Below are 19,197 nucleotides of genomic sequence, written 5' to 3'. Positions count from 1 at the left end.
CACCCACCCTATGCCCTGTCTCTCTATCCCCACCCACCCTACCCCCTCTCTATACTGGAATCCATCCTCCCCCCCCCTTTCTCTGCTCAACCCCAACCCCTCTGATTCACCCCAACCCCTCTATTCCCCCACCCACAGATCCTACCCCTCTCTCTACCCCCTTGTTCCTTCTCACACTCTTGCTTTATTTCTTACCCTCTGACTCTCACCCTTTCTTGCTCATATTTCCTTGTGCTCGTTGTCAATGGCACCCTTTATCAATGACTTCCTTCCTTGCTGTATTCCCCTTCTCATTCTATTGCACATCTTTAACCCTTATCACACCCTCCTTTGAAACGTTCCCTCCTCCTTGCACCCCAGTGCCTATAAATACAAATGCAAGCAACAGCAGTAAACGCCAAAACTATTGGCATTGCCAATGCTTATTCCTGAAATGTTTGCTTTGAAATGTATAATTTCAAGCCATTATCTTCCAAAAAGCTATGGGGGAAGCACCTTCCAAAACCTTACTGGATTATTTCAGGTGTGCCAGCTCTCGTCAATTCAGGGAAGACATTTACACCCCTCTACTTTACAAATTCACCAGCTGCAACTGCTCTAGACTGTAGTGGCATTGTCGGAGTGGGGCATGGAAGCCCCTGGGGATGACTAGTTAGGTCTTGCTACTTTCTTTGAGCTTGTATTGGGAGAACCCCATGTACCCCATAAAAACAGGACATTTTCCATAGTTCTTCCCACTCTCCCCTGCTTCTGTGCTGGACACTCCCCTGGAGGTGACGATAGTAGAACATTAACATTGGCCCTCATAGCAGATGTGGAGGTTGAGCTTTTGATTCACCAGCCGGACAAGGCAAAAGCCAAGCTCCAAACATTGGATTGGATAGAAGCGCAACAGGCGTGCTCTGCCAACAAATCTACTATTATATTAAATGGAGAGACCAAATTGGTGGCCCAACTTTCAACTTATTCTAGTCGTTTTCCAGATCCGATTTACAGAGGCATTTTCTTAAGATTCCGACTTAACATCCTAACTACTAGGGCAGTTTTGGCATCTCGTGCTAAATTGGACCTTAGTTTACGCACTTGCAGATACTGTACGGTGCCCTTCCAGTTGAAGACATATTTGGGATTCATTACGAGTTTGCCGGTAACCATTTACCGGCAAACTCGCCTTACCATTACCAGTGCCCGATATCCTTGTGTTACTGGGATATTACGGGTGCTGGCAATGGCTGTAAGTTTGATATGATATGATAGGTTATTTATAACGCGCTTAATACCCAGAGGTTTCTAAGTGCGGACCTGGGGATCGAACCTGTGTTGCTCCATGTCGTCTTGCTTCCAAGGCGAGCACGTTGCCCCTAAACTATCCTCCCATAGGACTCCATAGGATGGGAACCACTGAATCACAGGTATTACCCAAATTGTTTGTTTACAATTGTTCAAATGAACAATTGACCTTTTCACAATTGACCGAATATATATATATATATATATATGTATATGTGTATATATATATATATATATATATATATATATATATATATATATATATGGGGTTTGGCGTTGGGTGGGGGGTTGTGGGGGGTTTCCCCCCCACATATATGGTACAATTGACCTTCACAATTCGGTCAATTGTGAAAAGGTCCATTGTCATTCGAACAGTTGTAAAACGAACAATTCGTATACAACCGAATCACCAGCACCGTTGTTAACAGTGCCAGTGATTCTGTCATTTCTCTGCCAGTAAGGGCATGAACTCCTGGCAGGTCAGGCCTGTTGGTAGCTCACTGCCCCTACTGGCCCACTCGGAGTGAGCCAGGGAGGTAACAATTGCAGAGCCAGTAGGACTGGCATTGTTCTGGCATTTTTACAGGACCGGCTCACCCGCAATGAGGCTCAATGTCTCATATATTAGTGAAAGGGCCCAATTTGACCGAGATGAGAGCCATCTGTTTGGGACACATTGGACCGCAATGAAGATTCCCCCTGCTAATAGCGCAGGGAGCTCTTGATTCTATTAAAGAGAAGGAGGTGAGCATTAAGCTTCATCTTCTTTATTTTCCACTCTCCAGCAGTTTCAACAAATATAACTTTGTAAACTTTTCATTTCTTTTTTTTTTCTTTTTAAATTTAACAAAAAAACTTCAAGTCCCATGAATCCTGTAGTCCCATAGTCTCTGGCCATGTGACCTAGTCCTTCCTGTCCCTTAGTCCTTCATCTTCTTGACTGCTCGAACTGCAATCTTTTCCCAAACTGAGTAACCAACTGGTCAACTTGTTCCAAACTTTCTGCTCAGTGCCGGATTGGCTTCTCACACTTGAACTTGCTGGCTCACTCCAGGCAATGCGATCCTTTAATCGTCTCAGCTGTTCTTTTGCTCGTCTCCTAATGCCAGGAGGAAACAAAAAGTACATATTAGGGCGGGGAATGCACACCCTATTCTGGAAGGAATCATCATATTAATCACAAACTGTACATCAAGTCATTCATTTCAACATCGCATCTGCTTGTGTATTCGGGACGGGAATTTAATGTTTGCCTCCTTGTCTTTAATAGAATCAAGAGCTCCCTGCGCTATTAGCAGGGGGGATCTTCATTCTATGTCAAGACGGAGGCGAGCATTAAGCTTGTTCAAAGCTTCTTACTACTGAATCAGCCATTGTATTAATTGGTCTAAAATAGAACGTTCTAAACGTTGAATCACTAGCCCAATCTGCTGCTTTCATAATGTCTTGCAATGCTGCGCCTTGCCCTAATGCTTTCTAGGCCATCGCTCCTCTAACTGAATGTGCCCCAAATCTGGACATATCGATGCCAGCCATGTTCATGATGTCTCTAACCCATCTCGCTATTGTGGCGGTAGAATACTCCCTTATGTGGTTTTCTGCACGCTATCAAAAGCTGGGTTATCCCTGCCGGCCTCACTTCTGCTGTTCTAGACTCGGATTCTTTAATACATGTTGCTACACACCACTTGGGGTGATCTGGCATATACGGGTAAGTGATTGATGAAGAGTCTGTCTTTGTCCTTCTAACTATGTTGAATGTCACTCCTTCCGGACCAAAAGACTTTCTATTGATCTCTAGAGCCTTCACGTCTGCTACTCTCCTGCATGATACCATGCACAGGAGCATAGCCAGTTTTCCGGATAACTGTCCCAGAGACAGATATCTGTTGTTTGGCCAATCTGCCAGAAATCTCAGCACTGTGGAAACGTCCCATAAGATTTAGTATCTTGGCTGTGGAGGTTTCCTAAATCTAATCCCTTTCAGCAGTCTTATCACTGCTATATTCTCTCCTATTGGAAATCCCTCTATCGGCAGATGCCCTGCCGAAATTGCGGACCTATAGACTCCTATAGTCCTGTAAGCTTTAACATCCTGTAACAATTCCGCTAGGAAGTTTAGAACCTCGACTAGAGGGGCAGAAACGGGATGAATCTTTCTCCTTCTGCACCATGTCGACCATCTATTCCAAGCTGCGTCATAGCTCCTTCTGGTGGAAGGTGGCCAAGACTCGGCGATGAGGCTTGCAGCCTGCGCCGAAATTCCCGGGAGATTCCAGCGTCTCCTGCTATCCTGCACGCCATCAGCGGCAGCGTCCCCTTCACTCTCAGAGGGTGAAATGACCCAGCTGGGTCCGTGAGCAAGTTCACTCCTTGAGGTAATGGTCTCGGGTAGTCTATTAGCAGTTCCATGAGCGTCGGAAACCAAACTTGCGATTTCCAAAGTGGAGCTACTACTATGAGGCTCGCTGCTTCTCTGCGCACGTTCGCTAATACCCTGCTCATCATTGTAAATGGCGGAAAGGCGTAGAGAGTCTGCTCTCTCCAGTCCTGCAGGAAAGCGTCCGCCCCTGCTGCTGCTGGGTTGAACCTCCAGCTGAAGAATCTTTCTTTCTGTGCGTTCAGTCTGGACGCAAACAGATTTGTGTGAATCGGTCCCCACAGTTCTTCCAGCTGTCAGAATGTCTCCCGATCCAGCATCCAATAGAGAGTCCGAGAGGTATCTGGAGTTCCAGTCCGCTATCACATTCAGCGAACCTGGTAGGTACTCGGCTACCACTGAAGTCCCAGAATCCAGGCAGGTGTGCCAAAAATCCTTGGCTATCTCCGCTAGCAATCTGGATCTCGTCCTTCCTAAATGATTTATGTATCTGACTGCTGAGATATTGTCCATCTTCAGCAGAATACAGGAATTCACTTTTCCTTTCATGAAAGCCCTGATCGCAAATGATCCGGCTAACAATTCCAGACAGTTGATGTGAAGCTGGAGTTCTTCCGCGCTCCATCTCCCACCTGTCTGGAGATTCCCGCATCGGGCTCCCCAGCCTGCTCGGCTGGCATCTGACTCTATTATCAGATCTGGACGGTCGCCGAAGATGGCTCTTCCGTTCCATGCTTCCATATTCGCTAACCACCACTGTAGTTCTGTCCTGGATTCTTGATCGATCTGAACTAGGTGGTGATAATGCAGGCCCTGTCGTAAATGTTTTATTTTTAATCTTTGCAGGGCTCAATAATGAAGCGGGCCTGGAAAGATTGCTTGTATCGACGCTGCTAATAAGCCTACCACTCGCGCTACAGTGCGGAGGGAGATCACTGTTTTGCTGAGACATGCTCTCAGTTCTCTTTTTATGTCTCGTATCTTCCTGCCGGGAAGCTTTAGAGTAGCTGTCCTGGTATCCAGGATAAACCCTAGGAATTCTAACCTCTTGGTTGGTTTCAATTCTGACTTCTCCTGATTCACTAAAAAACCCAGAGACAACAGGAGCTTCACCACCCAGTCGTTTTGGTAAAGGAGAGTCTCCTTGCAGCTTGCCCTCAGCAGGATATCATCTAGATATATAATCATCTGAATCCCTTTCTCCCTGATTGCTGCTGCTACCGGTTTCATGATCTTCGTGAATGCCCACGGCTTTGACGGCAGCCCGAAAGGCATCGTAGCAAATTGCCATAATTTCCCGTCCCAGTCGAACGCTAGTAAAGGGCGAAACTCTTTGTGAACTGGTATCGTCAGCTATGCATGTTTTAGGTCTATCCTCGCTAGCCAATCATCTTGCCTGAGTGTATCTCTGAGCTGGTGTGTCCCTTCCATTTTGAAATGGTTGTAGACTACGCAACCGTTCATAGTTTTTAGATTTATTACTGGCCTTACTTTTTCTTTCCGGTCGGTGCACTAAAAACATTGTGCTCACAAATTTTGGGGGCGATACGCATTGCTCTATCGCTTGCTTCTCTGCTAACTTTTGCAATTCTGTGTGTAATAGACTTTTCTCTATTTGGGTCGAGGCTAGAGGACGGGGAATATGACTCTGAATGGGAGTCTCTATGAAGTCTATGTGCATGCCATTCACTGTCTGCAGGACCCAGGCGTCGCTGGAAAGCGAGCGCCAGTTTTCCCCAAATAGCACTGTCCTCCCCCCAACTGGCGGGTATGCGAAAGTTCTCACCTGCGGGGAAGTTGTGTCCTCTTCCCTGTCCTCTGCCTCTCCTCCCTCTCGGGAAACGACCTCTAGCCGGGAAGAATGAATCAGGCTGCCTGTTCTCCCAGTAGGTGTTCCTGTTTCCTTGAGGCCTTTTGAACGCCTGATAGCGACCAGTCGCTCGGCCTCTGGACCGACCGGTCCCGCTAAAATCTCTCCCAGGAAAGATCTTTTTCATTGAGGCCTGGGCCTTTTCTAATGAGGTAAAGGTTCCCACGAACCTTCCCATTTCCTTGCCAAACGTGTCGCCAAATAATAGTCCTTGCGCCGCTTCGCCTGCTTCATACGACGACAGGTCTCCTAGTTTGTTGTCGATTTTAAGGAGAAGGCCTCTTCGGCATTCTGAAGAGATCGCACAGTTTGCGTTGCCTAAGAGGCATATGGCCCTCTGCGCCCAGTTGGCCAGGACTGCGGGGTCCACTTCCTCCCCCGTGTCTTTGGCTCGTTCTGCCATGTCCATAATCTTTGCTAATGGACCAGCCAGGTCCAAGACTTTTTCCTGGCAGCTCTTCCACGAATGGTCTATGCCCTTCCTGGGATCCCTGTTCGCTTTGGAGACGAATGAGAGCATCTTCGGATCGAGTTCTGGTGCTTCTGCCACCTTGCCCGGTAAATCCGGCTTGGGACACTCCGCTCTCATCCGCTTCCTGACTTCCCTCTCTAGCGCCTAACGCAACCTCTGCGTCATGTATTTAGCTACCCTCGGTGAGGGTACCCATTTGGAGGATCTGGGATTTCTTATTTCTTCTGGTTGAAACATATCTGATGTTTCCTCCTCCTCTAGGTTATTCATTTTCCTTAGTTTTTTCCTCGGAGGAGGCTGGCTCTCCTTGTCCCCTTCATTATCTGCTTCCTCCTGTGAGGAGGCTGGGGATTCTTGAGGATCCTCCTCTGGGGAGTACTCCTCTCTGCTGCCCATATTGTCATCCCCTGGGTAGGGGGTCTCGAGGCTCGGCACCTGTGTCTTCCTCATGAACGCTTCCCTGAGCTTACTGAAAGCGTCCGAAGCCTCTGGGGCCATTAGTCCTGCTCCTTCCATCTGGCCCGGGGGGTCAGAAGAGTCGCCGCTCTTGCGGGCCTTGGTACACCCCTTTGGACCTTTCAATGAGGTCCTAGTGGACATGCTTTCTTCAGTGCTTGAATCATTTTTGCTCAAAAAGATTTCAATAGTCTGGAGTCTCTCCTGTAAGGGTCTAACTCCTTGAGCTACTGCCTCTGACAACGAATCTCCCAGCACTTCCTTAAAACTGTGGGCCAGGTCTTCATAGCCTGCCTCCTCATCACTCCATTCAAAATTGGACATCTCTTGTGCTGACAGGTGCCTTGGAATTACCTTAGAAAGGTGTGGTGGCACGTCCACTGATTCGCTTTATGAGACTGCACCTTCTTTATTGCCAGTACGAAACTGTGATCTTCTTAGGGATCCTTGGTACTATCCCTTGAGTGAATACTCACTGAAAGCTCAGTATAAAGGAAAAACCAGCTGAAGCTAGGCAGAATACATGTAAATTCGGAGCTAATTCTTACTCCGTATTGCTACACGCTCGAAAAATCTCCTTCGCCCTGGAGAATTTCGTAATAGGCCCCTCCCCCCCAAGGGAGGGGGCCTGTCATGCGAGCGTGGCGCTCGTATTAATATGGAGGGGAATCCCTCCTTACGTGAGCTGCGGTTGTACTCTGGCCCCTCCTCCACAAGGGTGGGGGCCAGGGCTGCTCTTCAGCGCTGCCTCCACGAAGAATCCCTTGAATTCCGAGGATGGGGCCGCCTAAGTAGTACACGAGCGGGGAAAAAAGAGCTTTCCCGCTCGCGACAAGTTCTGCCCCTGCAAGGGTGGGGGCTAGCCCGCTCCCGGCGCGTGTGAAAGCGCCGCGGGGCTCGTGAAGAGGGGATCTGCAGGCCCCTGGGGTGCCGGTAGTGCGGCACGGGGCCGCGGGCCCCTCACGCTAAATTATTATGCCATCAAACAATTTCTCTATAAAACGCTGCGCCGCTGCACGTTTATATAACATCATAAGTCATAGCGTTCTATATAGTACTGCTAACACGTCGTAACTATAAACTATAAACACTGAGTTACGGAGCACCAAGAAAACTGTACTTATCTTTCGGAGAGCAGAAAAAGAAGAGGAAGGACTAAGGGACATGAAGGACTAGGTCACATGGCCAGAGACTATGGGACTACAGGATTCATGGGACTTGAAGTTTTTTTGTTAAATTTAAAAAGAAAAAAAAATGAAAGTTTACAAAGTTATATTTGTTGAAACTGCTGGAGAGTAGAAAATAAAGAAGGTGAAGCTTAACACGCGCCTCCGTCTTGACATAGAATTCCCCACATATTCAAATACACTTATGTGGGCACTTCTGCGAAGCGGCCATAGGGCGGGCACCACGATTGCTATAGAGGGCTTTTTAAAAAAAAGAATTGCTTTTTTATACTAATTGGGCCTGATGTCTCTTTTGAGAGACAGACCGTAGGCGAGCATGTATATGAGGTCTCTCTCATACTGCATCATGATTTATTAGAACCAACTCTCTGATTGCATGAATAGGGGCTGGTTATACAATGTTGCTTTTTTTTAATGGGTTCATGGGTTTTATAATTGCATTGCTTCGTCTGGTGGCGGCGTGCGTTTTTGTCTTTCTTTTAAAGCTTGCATTATGATGATGCTGATTTATGAAATGCAATTTGTTTCATGAAATGTAATGTTCATTGTATATTTATGATATTAGCGAAAGGTTTGACTTCAAGCCAAATCGCTAATAAAAAAGAAATAATTACCACTGGCATCTGACTTATATTGCCTGACTGCTAGGAGCAGAGCATTGCCAAATCTTTATGGCAGGCGTCCAGAATGCCTCCGCATCTTGAGGAATCTTTCAACCAGACTCCTATAGTCTCGCCGTTTGCGAGTTGCCAGGTCTACCATGTGTTGATAACGCACAGTTCACACCACATCAAAGTTGGCAGGTGGGGGTGAGGGTGGCAAAACGTATTGGTCATCACTTTGTAAAAGATTAACTGTGTCTTTTCATATTTACAAAATAAGTTCAACTCAGGGCAATGTCCAAACTGCCAGCTCTTTGCTGCAGTCACCAGGGAGCACAATGGTTAAATGCCTAGGAGTGCGGTTCATATTTTGGCACTGCCCCATCCCAGTTAAAGCCAGGGTGGCACCACTCCGAGCCTTCTCAAATACATGTTGCGATATCCTGCAGTGTGAAAGGAAAGAAAAACAGAAGACTGCGAAGGAGAAGGTACAAGTTGCACTAGGACGCTGCAGAGAAATTGATTCTCCAGGGAAGGAGTCTGCACAGCTGCAAAGAAGATGGCGGTGTTGGGGTTCACTGAGGCTCTGGTGGCTGTGCTGGTGGTCTTACTCCTGGGACAGTTTCTTAATTTACAGTGGGTGGCAAAGGGGCTTCCACCCGGACCCACACCACTCCCTGTCCTGGGGAATCTGTGGACCCTGAACTTCACTCTCCACTACGAGACGCTAATGAAGGTAGGCGCTGCTACAGATGTGCACCGTAGGCGCTGCTACAGATGTGCACCGTAGGCGCTGCTACAGATGTGCACCATAGGCGCTGCTACAGATGTGCACCAGAGATTGGCCTACGCTGCTAGTAGGAGTCAGGGAACCGCAATTGCAATGGCGGTAGCTCGCCTATTTCTTTTAACATCTCTCGAGTCAGACACAAATGCATGCATTCCCCAATTTTCAGCAAGAGATCATCTGTCTGTTGCTTGTAGCTCTAAAAAATGCCTAACTGCAAATAGTTTCCATGCATTTTGTCTGGGCTCGATTTGGCCATCAAATCACACCCTTCGCTTTATGCCGAGCTTTGCACTGATTGACATTTTCTTTCATGATTATGCAGAAGTAATCAGATTAAGAAGAATGCACCCGTACACCACACCCATCATCACAAGTGTTTTTCTTCTTACTGAATTAGTTTGTCTGTTGGCTAATCCCTCTTTCCCATTTCCTCCCTAACCTTCTAATACCACTATCCACCAGGATCCGACTGGCCTATAGGGCCAAAAACGCAAAATACTGGTGTGGGCCAGTTTTTTGGTCAAAGTGGGCCACTTTTTTGGACAATGCGGGCCAGTTTGATGAGTTACTTCATTATAAGGCTAACAGTTTTTGACTGGTGTTGCTGAATAAATATTCTTTAAAATGCACAATTTGCATCAAATTTTATCAAAAAAACTCCCCCATGGGTACTATTCAAACATTGTCACAAAAGGAATCAATAGCCATTTGCAACTGTGGGGCACTTTTTCAATGGTGCCCGAGTCAATTTTATGGCCCAGTGCGACCCTGCTATCCACAGACTACGGTCTGGCGATGGGCGGGCGGTGTCACAAGGTGTCTTTTCTCAGACAAGGCTCCTGGTGTTATAAGACCTCTACGGTGGGCGCAGTAGACTTCATGTGTAAGTGTAACATAACACATTTCTAGGACAGTCACTGAATAAGTGGGCCTGGATGTTTCATTTGCGTGAGCTGATTCGTCAGTTTCAATGGGCCAATTCTAGCCCTGGTCAGTTGTGACCAGAGACATTCAAAGAGAACCTATTGCCATGCTTGCTCCAAGCTCAGGAGGGCACGCGTGAAGTTCTCAGCAGAGTAGCTATGCTATGCCAAATCCACTCAACTGTATTTGTTGGTAAGTGGATAGTTGCACGCCCTAAAACTGTAAGTGGGGGGACTCATCAACAAACGAATGGGATATGACGTCGCCAGAAATTAGCATATCAAGGTGACATATGCACATTTCATTAAATTGGCTTTGCATAACCACCCAAATTGCACAGGACGAATGGCATTTGCCTTTCATAAAATCAACACACACACATAGCCACACAGGATATTTTCTTCTAATAGTGTTTTTGAAAACATTAAAAGGTGTGCATGTTTTAAACTCCAAGAACCAATACAAATGTTTTCCCTGGGACTTGCAGTACCGAAATGGGACAATTCACCTTTAGTTGTTTGCTGTTCTTCATCAGGTTATGTAGTGCAGTGGTGAACTGTCCGGCCTACAACCCTGACCACTGCAGTTTGATGCCAGAGGTTGGCAGGTTGGCTTAAATTCAAAGAGAACATTCAATGTTTCTCATTTTAGCTGGGCGGGGACTGAGTCCACCCTCTGAATAAAGTGGGTTGACTCCGTCCCTCCGCGTGTACCCTCGACTTGAGCCATGGATAGTTGCAGAAAATATACCCTTTAAACCACTGGTAAAAAGTAAAGGATTGCCATAATTTTCAGCGGAAATGAAAACTCATTACCCCCACATCCCTCTTCCTCGTCCCAGTTCTTACTTGGAAGGTACCAGCCTTCTGAATGCAGTGGATTCAGTAATCTTAATTATCTTTTTCCTTTTGTATGATCCACTCCCTTTTTAGATCGGGGATATAAAACATAACAGATTCACCAAAGCTCCTGTTTATTTTTTACTCCTGTACTTCTCGGCAAGAGAAAATGAGGTCTTGGTGGAACTTGCTGGCTGGCTCCAGTGGGCTATTGTTTATTGAAGAATGCCTCCGGCTACGACACCTGCAAGTCTCGAGCGCAAGTTGAGAAAGCAGCTCAGGGAACCTCGAGTATCTAGTATCATGAACCTTGAGCAGATTCATATGGATTCACAGGCGCACCAGCGACCAAAGGTAAGGAACCAATGGCATGGCTACTGTCCACAGCAATTCCACTGATATCAGCATCAGCTTCACAGCAGTAGGGCATACCTCAGCGAAGTGGTTCGGGCGGATGTCACATGGAAAGATTATGGATTGGGTAGCAAAAATCAAATTCTCTCGAGTACCAGTATGGCTTTCGGGTGGGCATAGGTACAACAGATCAAATATTTAATTCTGAACCTAGTCCTGGATAAATACGTGTGTGGCTATAAAAGCACAATATATCTGGGGTTAAGCCCGTGCCAGTGAAGGGCGTGACTTTTTCTGCTGTTAGCTGTGGCTGCGCACTCTTGTACTCCTGTACCGGATCGAGTGCTGGACTTTACCTCACCCTGCCTGGGGGCTGTTGTAAGCCGCTTTCCTAGCCGCATTTCCCCTCCTTGGGACTGCATCGTTGCCACGCTGTAGCTCCGCCTCCTTCAGGAAGTGAAGCAAAAAGGCAGGCGGAGCTACCCTTGGGCGTTAAGCCTATGCCAGTGAAGGGCATGACTTATTCTGCTGTTAGCTGTGGCTGCGCACTCTTGTACTCCTGTATCGGATCGAGTGCTGGACTTTACCTCATCCAGACTGGAGGCTGTTGTAAGCCGCTTTCCTAGGCGCCTTTTCCCTCCTTGGGACTGCATCGTTGCCGCGCTGCAGCTCCGCCTCCTTCAGGAAGTGAAGCATAAATGCAGGCGGAGCTACCCTTGCGGCATTAAACCCACGCCAGTGAAGGGCGCGACCTATTCTGCTGTTAGCTGTGGCTGCGCACTCTTGTACTCCTGTGCCGGATCAAGTGCTGGACTTTACCTCACCCTGCCCGGAAGCTGTTGTAAGCCGCTTTCCTAGCCGCCTTTTCCCCTCCTTGGGACTGCATCGTTGCCGCGCTGTAGCTCTGCCTCCTTCAGGAAGTGAAGCATAAAGGCAGGCGGAGCTACCCGTGTGGCGTTAAGCCCGCATCACTGAAGGGCGCGACTTATTCTGCTGTTAGCTGTGGCTGCGCACTCTTGTATTCCTGTACTGGATCGAGTGCTGGACTTTACCTCACCCTGCCTGGAGGCTGTTGTAAGCCGCTTTCCTAGCCGCCTTTTACCCTCCTTGCGACTGCATTGTTGCCTCGCTGTAGCTCCGCCTCCTTCAGGAAGTGAAGTATAAAGGTAGGCGGAGCTACCCTTGCGGCATCAAGCCTGCGCCAGTGAAGGGCGCGACTTATTCTGCTGTTAGCTGCTTGGGTGTGGGTTGCCTGGCGACTCACATTAACAGCACGAGTCCTGTAATTACCAATGCTATCGGCGACCGGAGACTGTGGGCCATGTGCCTTTGATCCGGGTTCGCCTACAATCAATGGCGCGTTCAGAGCGTCTATCAGCCCAGAATCCGCCTCAGTATTTTTTTGGGGGGACCCACCCCCAATGAAGACTCAAAGCTCTGAAACGAGTGAGAAGACCCTCACGATGACTTTACAAGACAAAAGGAAAACGAAATCAATAAACGATGAGGAATGAACAGTAGCCGCCGACGCCAAACTCAAAGAGCCGGGTAGGCTCCTTCGTAGTGGACGCATTACAACATTTGCGAGTCCAGAGGATTTGGTCCATCCTGACACGCAGTCTCTTTAAAACGCTAGTTCATCTAGCCACTCTCTGTCTCCGAACTAGATCCAAAAAAGTGAGCCCCCGAGGGGACTCCATCATCTGGAATTACACACACCTACAACTAACCCTTCTTCTAAAGACCACCCTTCGGTCTCAAATCTTAGCCCCCCAATTCCACCTCACATCAGGGTCCCGGGGTGGCGCCGAGTGTCGGGTCGGTCTCATGTGTACGCTGCAGCCATTGCTTGGTGACGTCAGTGTCGGCTCTCTCCGCCCTTGCGCCGGGCGGGGGGGCCGTGTGAGGACACGACGCATGAGGACGCAGAAGGATCCGTTGAGCATGGCAGTGGCGCAAAGAGAGGCAAAAACAATTCAGCGCCTTCAACATGTTCCTTCTGATATGAAGTCCGGCTGCTCCGTCTGCCCTTACAAGCCCCTTAAATTGCCCACGAACCCGCCAACGGGCTCCTCTCCATAAAGGTTAAACTCTTCACCGAACTACAGAGACATGCCCAAAACACAGGAGGCTGTTATACCACTGAATACCTCCAATAGAGACAATGAAATACACCCAGTAATTGCTAGCTAACATTGTTCCTATTTATAAGAAGGGACTGAAGAACGACCCTAAAAACTACAGACCTATAGCGTTACTCGACGTTATTGGCAAATTATTTGGAACCCTGATCCTAGATGCATTCCAAGCTTGGCAAAAAGAGTCCAATACAGCGGACCCCTTCCAATCCGGCTTTGTAAAACATCTAAACACCTCAATCAACATCTTGATGATAAACATTCTAAAGGGGAGAGTTATGGAAGATCAACCAAAAATATTAATTGCTTCCATAGACCTGGTGCAGGCGTTCGATCGTGTAAACAGAAACTTTGGTCAAAACTAGAGAAGTCCAGGTGTCCAGCAACCATCATTGATCCGATCAAAGCACTACATTCTGAAACCTCAATGAGGGTGCGCCTAAATGTAGTAGGCCAATTATCCTCCTCCATACCAACATCTAGGGGGGTTAAGCAGGGTTGCCCTATGGCGCCTACCCTCTACAATGCCTATATGGCCGACATCAAGGACAATGAAAATGACATTCTTTCTTTTCCACCTACGATAGGGGAACCCTAAGTCACCCGGCTCCTCTGTGCTGACGACATAATACTCATGGATCAGACAGCTATAGGCCTACAGCGTCAATTAAACAACTGGGCAACATAGCTCAAGAAAAACGACCTGGACTTCAATCCAAGCAAAACAAAGGTGCTTATCATCGAAAAGAACAAAACAAAATCCAATGGAAACCTCCCATGAACTCGGAAAAATTGGAATTGGTCAAAATTCTCAGCTACCTGGGGGTCAAAATTTCACGGAGTTTCACTGAGGCAACGATGCAAGAACATCTCGTTGCAAAAACTAGAACCCTCACTGTTCATGCAGGAATACTGGAAAGAAAATGTGGAAAATTCGCTTTACTCCCGGTAATAAATGTCTTCAAAACAAAAGCTATGACGGCAATAACCTATGGGGCGGAAGCTATGTCCCAATTACCAGCTACACTGTGGATCAAACTTGAAGGTCTATTTTGGCGGCAAGTTCTGAGACTTCCATCTTCGACACCAATGGCTATAATCCGAAGAGAATTATGCTTTCCATAAATGAAATCAGTTGTGGAGAGGAATATACTACTCTTCCTGGGAAACATCTTACGAAATCCTAGACCGAAAATCCTTGAGATACTCCACCACGAACTGACTATTGGCAAAAGCAGGACTCTTAGAGGTTGGTCCAAAAACTATCTCGACCTGCTAGATACAATCGGAAGCTCTCAATGGGAGCTTGAATACATTCCAGATAAAGTCAAGGGAAAATTGAAGATCTGGGATTGGATTGTCACCAACCCAGTCAAAGAAGAGACTTATTTTGTAAAATTGTCTAGTTACAATACAAACAACAACAAAAAAATATCTGGGGTTTATAGATCTCTCAACCACATTTGACCGCGTTAATCATGGTAAGCTGTGGGAAGTCTTGCTTGCACTAGGTGACAGAGGAGATCTTGCAAGTTTTGGTTAAAATATATTAAAATGTATTGGCAAGAGTAAGGATGGGGAACCAAGGTAAAACAACTAAACCGTTTCAAATCATCCGAGGAGTGACGCAATGGTGCGTTATAGCCCCGTTACTTTTCAATCTTTATATATATATATATATATATATATATATATACTCTGTACCGAATGCATTACTTGATCTGATGACTGAAATTCCCAGGATGGCCGACCAAAAGACACGTGTATTCTTGTACACTGAGGACACAGTTTTGATGGCTAGAACAAAGCACGCTCTCCAAATACTGATTAATGGGTTCAATGACTATATGGGAAAAAAAAGATCTAAAAATTAATAAAGGCACATCAAAGGTAATGGGGATTGGTAGTAATAAACCTCTGGGGAACCCAATAATGATTAGTGACAAAAAATGGAACTGGGTAGCTACTTTTCGCTACTTTGGTGTAACAATCTCTCACGATCTGAGGTTGTCCAGGCACTTTGAACAGGAAATAGCGAAAGCCTCAAAAATCAATGGCTCAATTGTGGGATATTGCATGAAATTAGGTGGGTTACCGCTGGACCTCAGTGTTCAGATTTATCAGGCCCAATCGGTATCAACGATGACCTACGGTGCAGCCGTTCAGGGGCATCACTTGATAAAGGCAGCCCTAGTCAGCGAAAACCATGGGTGTGTCCCAGGGTTTTTCTGGGTATTTGTTACACAAAGAATGCAATGTGACTCCCATTGAAGAGCTCATATCACTGCAACCCTTAACTTACTGGCTACGTTTATGGGGAAAAAAAAACACTTGTCATTAACCAGAAGTCTGGTAAAGGATGTAATGCCCTCAAATAATTGTAGTTTATCTCCTTGGCTAAACCATAATAAATCTTCCTTGCACATTCTTGGTTTTGAATGCCTCTTTAGTAAAGAACCATTGGTTAGTCATGTCGAAAGAAGGCAGCTGGTGGATGGTTTCTTCTCGCACAAAGCAAACGTTAGGAGGAAGAAAGAATTTCAAAAACCAAGTGTGCAATTTTATCATAAGAACATTGTTGCTGTTCTCAACAAGCCGGGTTACACCCAGTGTTCCAGAAATTCAAGGAAAAGGGCAATTATTCTTCGTGTTAGGAACAATGTATTATTTGTACATAATAATCTGCCCTTCCGACAGCGCGATTGCGCAATCAAGCGCAAGTGTGCTTGCTCTTGGCATAGTGCAGACGGCTTGCAACCGTTTATGTTTTTTGGTCCTGCCTTTATGGCTTTGAGGAAGACATTTCTCCTCCCAATGTCGAGGGCCTGGGAAGTGAGACATGTCCTACCAGCCTTTAGGTTCTTTCAACAGTCCCCGTTCTGCCTCCTGCACAGTGTGTTTATTCATGTATTAAAAATGCCCTTCAATTGCGCAGTCAGTTATTGTAAATTAAACAGTGTATGTTATGTTTATCATTTTAAATGTATTATTGATGAGATGTTATTTTTATTTAATTATTTTTATTTATTTGCATTTTTAGAGTGCACAGCGGCCCTTGGGCATCGTGGCGCTGTTACAGTATACTTGCTTAGACAAACGACATGAATTGTACATTTTACATTCAGTTCAGGTACAGTTTAAGGCATTTTTGCAGCTTGCATACATATTCCCACAAGGTAAGGTGCAGAGGGGTAAGGTACACAGTTTTTGGGCGGTGTGTCTGTGGTGGCTGGTTAGTGGAAGAGTTGCGTTTTTAGCATCTTGCAGAAAACTGAGCGTGAGGTCTCTTTCCTGAGTGTTGGTGGTAGTGCATTCCAAGTTCTTTGCGCTAGGACTGCAAAGCTAGCGCCTCCAGCTTTAGCTCTTTTAAAGGTTTTTCTTTATTGTATGTATGCATTGCTGATGATGTATTGTGTTTTATGTTGTACATTCTTTGATGGAAATGATCATTTTCTGACAAAAAGAACGTTGATTAACTGCGTATCATAAACCGCGAGCAAGTTCACACGGATTCATAGTCGCATCAGTGATCAAAGGTAAGGAACCGATGGCATGGCCACTGTCCACAGCAATCCCACTGATAACAGCTTCACAGCAGTGTGGCACAGCTCGCTGCCACCAGAAGAGGAGCATCTCTGGTGAGCAATACTCACCCAGGTATGTGTGGAAACATCCTCACGAGTGCTGTAGGAGCCCGTGCCAGCCAGGACTTTAAGTGGGCCGCAGCTAGCCAGGGCAGAGACCCTGCAGTCTCTTAAAACTGCTACTGCGCCAGGGCTCTGCTCCAGGCTTCTTCCACCAGCGCCAGAGATGCTGTCCCACCACAGACCCTTTCACCCAACAGGGATTGTCTCTGCCACAGGTTTGAAGAGCTGCTTGCGGGGTAAGCATTTCTGAATAAGAAACGAAAGGAGAGGCGAGTGTAATGCTATCATTCCATTTGCTGAAACTGTCTCTCCTTTTGTTTCCTATTCAGAGGTGCTGACCCCTGTAGGCAGTCCTTTCACCATCTCTGTTGGGTAAAAGGTCCGCGTGCAGGGTCGGTATCTGTGATTAAGGAGTATAGTAAGGCTGCTGCAGCAAAATGAATTGTATGTAGTCATTTATATAGCGCCATTCCCCCATTTGTATGCACTCAATGTGCTTTGCGGTTGGAACGCCCTTGCAGATCGAAGTCCAGGTATGGGGAAAATTCAAAGAGTTTATTTTAAGATGCGTGTGTGCATTCTGCCGGGATTATGATTTAGGAGGGCTTGCTAGGCTCCTGTGGCCCCATGGGGCCCGGCTATTTGGGCTAAATACTGGCCCTCTGCGGGAACACACAGGAAAGAAAGACACAACCACCAGTGTAGCAATAAAAGGTTTTATTACAAGTGTTGTATGTGTTTTATCTGTGTATGTGTTTTGGAAGACGCCATCCAGCCCACCATGGGGCTGGATGGAATGTTAAAGCAAAGAACAATAGAAAAGAAGTCCCCTGCCAAGAATGGGCTAGGCAGAGGAGAGAAAAGAATCCAGGAGGATCTAAAAAGACAGTTGAAGAGACCGTTAAGAGAGGGAGACAAAAGAGAGAGACTTACTTTGGGGGTTGCTGCCTCGAGTGGCAGCGCTGGGCCGCTCAATGGGGAGCCCTCGCAGAGACTGTGCATGGGGCCGAGCTGCTATGCCATGGGCAGCTCTGCCGTCCCTGTACCGTGGGCCAGACCGGACAGGCTCCAGAGACATTTAAGGCCCGGGCAGCATGGCAGTGGTTGCCTGGGCCGCTAAGGACAGCCCGACCAAGACCGCGTGTGGGGAGCAGACCCAACTGGGCTGCCCGGCCGTGCCCCCAAAGGCCCGCCTTGTGGCCAGCGAGGCAGGCCTGTCATCAATGAAATACTCCCAGGCTGCACATATCAGGAGCAGCAAGGGAGGGAATGCAGAGACGTGCAGCGGAAGCGAAGTCCGATCCACCCCAGAGGGTGGAGTGGTGCAGATTGAGGCGGTGGCAAAGTCCCGGGCTGCAGCGGTGAAGTCAGGTGGGCCCCCCAGCCAACAGGGCCCACCCATGGATCTTTAATGGTGCACGGGCCATGACAGCATGTCGGGTGGGCCCCCCAGTCAACGGGGCCCACCCTAAATTAAGATATATACAGCGGGAGTAGCGTTGAGTGAGGCGGCATCCCCAATGAAAGCAAAAATGGTGCCTGGGCCACTTTGGTGACATTGGGTAGGCCAGACAGCCAACGGGATCCAACCATTCAATGAAAACATGCCCGGGCCGCAGCGGTGACATCGGGTGGGCCCTTAGGCCAACGGAGTCCACCCATTGAATTGAAACGCCACCGGTGTGCAGCAGTGAGTGTGGGTGGTCCCCGCTGCGTGCATGGGGCCGCCCAGAACAGTTTAAAGAGTGCGGGCTGCACAGGGAGTGTTTCCCTTTTGTGGTGGCCCTACGTGGTGGATGGGGCCACCTTTGCAGAAGAGAATGGGCAAGGCCCCAAGCATCATCTGTGGGGCCAAGCTCAGTCTACATATCAGCAGCACTACCCCTCAGGAGCAGCCCTGCATCCACACATTCAGAGTCAGCGCACCAGAACAGAGCTCAAGGTACTGTGTAGGGGTGACTGGCTGCAGCAGTCACCCCATTGTGATATGGTGTTGTGTGTTGTTACATGTTGTGAGTATGTACGTGCTGTGTATGATTAATGTTATGTAGGTTAAATGTTTCGTAGAGGGAGTTAGCAGGTTGGGGGATTAGGGGGTATGTTAAGTAAGGTAAATGGTAAGTAACATAGAATGTTTATATGGTAATTATACTAAATAGGGGGTAGAGGGGAGGTACCCTGGCGTGAGGTAGTGGGATAGGTTGGCGGTCTGCCGTAGGCCGCCTAGCAAGAAGGTACCAGCCACAGA

This window comes from Ambystoma mexicanum, chromosome 10, assembly GCF_040938575.1.
Source record: "Ambystoma mexicanum isolate Mex_15411 chromosome 10, UKY_AmexF1_1, whole genome shotgun sequence".
Taxonomy (NCBI): domain Eukaryota; kingdom Metazoa; phylum Chordata; class Amphibia; order Caudata; family Ambystomatidae; genus Ambystoma; species Ambystoma mexicanum.
The sequence above is the reverse complement of the archived record's forward strand: the minus strand, read 5'-3'. Positions refer to the sequence as shown.